Here is a 4,258-nt window from a genome sequence, read left to right as displayed (position 1 = left end):
GGTCCCACAAAATGATGTTAAAAGGTAAGTATTTTCATTACACAGATTGAAGAGGAGGAAGTGAGTCCTAGGTGAAGAGTCTGCAGAGTCAGGATCGACACACAGATGTGCTTGCCTGCAGACCCGTGCCACTGTGGAATGGAAAGGAGCACCTACCTGCAGCACTCAGCCGGTTCCTGCCATTGGACTCTGCTGCCCGCAGCCCCTCGCCTCCGGCCAGGGAAGAAGGACTTCAGCTTTAACACCGCAGAACCTGATGAGCCAAGGTTTAAGGAAGAGAGACTTCGCCGCAGCCCTCAGGAGAGGCAGTCCAGGGTTTGTCAAGGGCTCCGCCATGACAGCGAAGTCTCGGGCGCCTTCTGTCTTTCCGTTCCACCAATTTCAGCATCATAAATGGTGGCAGCAGCCCTGGGAGCCCATCCACATCCTAGGAAGGAATAACAGAGCCCAACTCTTCTCCTCGGCAGCCTTGCTCTATTACTCAGAAAAGAAATCTCCAAGCAAATGCATACCTCTGTCTCGTAGGCTGGAAGTCATGCGGTCCAGCTCTCCACAATTGCAGATGGTTCTAGGATGGCTGCGGTTTTCACTTCCCACCTTCCGTTACAGAAGAGACAGGAGCAGAGGATTCCGCGTGGATCAGAACCAGGCAGTTCATTCTCGGCTCCATCTTTAAGTAGGTTCTGTTGACTCCAAACACTCACTGCACCCTCACATGCACAATTAAGAAATAAGTACAATTGGGGCCGGCATAGCAGGTAAAGCTGCCATCTGCAGTGCCAGTATCCTATATGGGCGCTGGTTTGAGTCCCGGCTGCTTCACTTCCGATCCAGCTCTCTGCTATGGCCGGGGAAAGCAGTAGAAGATGGCCCAAGTGCTTGGGCCCCTGCACCTGCATGGGAGATCCGGAACAAGCTCCTGGCTCCTGGCTTTGAATTGGCCCGTTGCAGCTATTTGGGGGGTGAACCAGTAGATGGAAGACCTCTAACTCTCTCTCTCTCTCTCTTTGCCTCTCCTCTCTCAGTGTAACTCTGACTTTCAAATAAATAAATAAATCTTTTTTAAAAAATTAGGTACAATTAAATCTGAGAAAATAAAATTATACATCATTTTTCCTGTAAAATGCTTAAGAAAATAAGAATGGTTGAACATTTCTGTAACCTGAAGGGTCTATCCGTCACAACCTAAAGCCAGTATCCTCCCAAATCAGAAATAGGAGAAGGAATCTGGCCAAGCTCAGGTGCAGGACAAGGATATGCACCATCCTCAGGACCAGAAGGTGTATGGGGAAGCAGCGATCAGAGCCATCAAGGTTGGCAAGCTGGAGATCGGCTAGCATTCCATGTGAATTTATGTTACCCTGTGATTTAAGGATGGGCCAAGTTTTACTTTAAATGGCTGGAGAGTAAATGCTTTAGACTTCATGAATACCCCACGGTCTCTATCAGACATCTTTTCTTTTTCATTTTCCTACCAATCTTTTTAATGAAAGATTTGTTTCATTTATTTGAAAAGCAGTATGAGTGTGCGTGTGAGAGAGAGAGAGAGAGAGGGAGGGAGGGAGGGAAAGAGAGAGAGAGAGAGAGGGAGGGAGGGAAAGAGAGAGAGAGAGAGAGAGAAGTCTTCCATTTGTTGGTTCAGTTCCCAAATGGCCACAACAACCTTGGCTGGGCCAGGCAGAAGCCAGGAGCCAGGAGCTTCTTCCAGGTCTCTTACATGGGTGCACGGGCCCAAGCACTTGGGCCATCTCCCACTGATTTTTCAGGCACATCAGCAGAGAGCTGGATAGGAAGTAGAGCAACAAGTAGAGCATGCCCATATTGGATGCCGGTGTCGCTGGCAGTGGCTTAACCAGCTGCTTAACAATGCTAGCCCCCATTACCAATCTTTAAAAATTTAAAAACCATTCTCAGTTCTCCTTTGTACAAAAAAACAAACCACAGCTGGATTTGGCCCACAGCATATAGTTTGCAACTCCTGATATACCCAGAAAAAAAAAAAGAATCAAATAAAAACATTACAAATTCAAACAGAATCTAATAAATTCCATTTATATATGTGGAAATCAAACAGCACTCATATCTACAAAAACAGCTCATTAGAAGATAGATAGAAAAGATACTATTTAAAACAGCAAAAATAAAATAAAATCACCAAGAATAAACTTAACAAGAAATATGCAGGATCTATAACTTAAAAATCTTCATGCCCCTGAAGGACACAAGGACAGGCTCAACAATGTACCAGCTGAGCCCTTAGAGTCCCAGCATCATAAATCTGCCAGGAAGACTTAATCCGCAAATTTAATGTGATCCCAATAAAAATACCAAAATGGTATTTGGGGGGAACTGAATTAGCCGGTTTTAAATTTCATGTGGAAAAAATGACCAAGAATAGCCAGGAAATTTTTGGAAAAATTAGAATAACAAGGGAGGTTAAACAACCATGTATAAAAGTTTATTATAAGACCTCAATCACAAAACAATGAGAATAGACAGAGAGGTCACTAAAAGCGAGTAGAAAATCCAGAAATAGATGTAAGTACATCTGGGATGTCTGGTGGCTCCCCTGGATATCCATCTGCAGAAACAATGGACATGACACCTGCTAAAGAGGTGAAAGATTGAAATAAAAGCATCAAATTACTAGAAAAAGACATGAGAAGTAATTTATAACCTCCCCTGAAAGAAAGTGTGACACAGAACCGAGACACATAAAAAGAGAGTGATGAATTGTAACCTCTGCAGACACTTCCCAGGGGCAGGTGTTGTGGTGAGCAGGTTGCACTGCCACTTTGGATTCCCCCATCCCCCATCAGAGTGCTGGTAGAGGTCCTGCTTCCTCCACTTCACTCCAGCTCCCTGCTAATGTGCCTAGGAAGATACTGGATGATGGCTCAAGTCCTTGGGCCCCTGCCACCCACTTGGGAGACCTGGATGAAGTTTCTGGCACAACCCTAGCTGTTGTGGCAGTTTGGGGAGTGAACCAGCAGATAGAAGATCTCTCTCTCCTCTCTCCCACACCTCCATCACTCTGACTTTCAAATGATTTTTTTAAGAATATTTTTATAACCTCTGCTTGGCAAACAATAGTAATAATTCCTCAGGGAAGTCAAAAGACAAAGCTCATACGATAGGCAAGTGCTACACATATATTCTTTAACATACAAATTATAAAAGTGAATAAGAGAAAAATCAATCCTCTAACAGAAAAACAGACCAAGAACAGGAATAGTTCACAAAAAAAGAAATCCGAATAGCCCTTGACTATAAACAAAGATGTCACATTCATTAATTATAAGAAAGATGCAAATTAAAGCTACAATAAAGCACTGTCTTTCCAACTACAGGTTTTATTAAAGGCTAAAAAAAGAATTTGATGACTCATTATACAGGTGAAAATGAGGAAAAATAGACATTATGGGTTTGGTAAAGTTTGTATAAGATTTACTTATCTGCTTATTTATTTGAAGGGCGGAACTGCAGAGAGAGAGAGGGACAGACGAAGGGGAGACAACAGTGAGAGAGAGCAAGGGGTCTTCCATCTGCTGGTTCACTCCCTAAAGGGCCATAACACTGCCCAGTGTCCAATCTGGGTCTCCCATGTGGGTGCCAGGGACCCAAGTATTCGAGCCACCATCCTGTGGGACCCAAGTACTTCCATCATCATCTGCTGCCTTCCCAGGCACAATTGCAGGGAGCTCGATCAAAGGTAGCTGGGACTCAAACAAGCACTGCCATAAGGGTTGCCATTGTCACACGCGACAGCTTAACCCACTGTGCCACAATGCTGACCCCGAGTTTTTTGAAAAGTTTGACAACCTACTATGCTGATGAAAAGGATTAGCAACATTCACATGTGGCTACAGGACGGCAAATCGATGCATCTTCTAAGCAGTGACACTGTCAAACCATCAACTAACAGATTCACGTACCCTTTTGAGTCAACAATTTCATTTCTTGGCACGTATCCTGCAAATATGCTTACGCAGATGAGAAACTACAGTTTACAGAGATACTCATTAAGTTTTGATACTTTCATACGGTGGAATACTCTGGGTCATCTATTAAAAAGCCTGCAGTAATTGTTCTGATACAGAAAAATTGCTAAGATACACCGTCAAATGAAAAAGCAAGACATAGGACAATGTATCTAACATTCTGCCGCTTGTATAAGATATATGGGTTTGTGTGTGTGTGTGTCCACTCGTCTAGTAACTGTGGCTGCTTTGAAAGAAAAGAACCAAGTGTTTGGGGA

This window comes from Oryctolagus cuniculus, chromosome 9 (assembly GCF_964237555.1).
Source record: "Oryctolagus cuniculus chromosome 9, mOryCun1.1, whole genome shotgun sequence".
In the NCBI taxonomy this organism is placed as follows: Eukaryota; Metazoa; Chordata; class Mammalia; order Lagomorpha; family Leporidae; genus Oryctolagus; species Oryctolagus cuniculus.
This window is presented reverse-complemented; position numbering follows the sequence as displayed.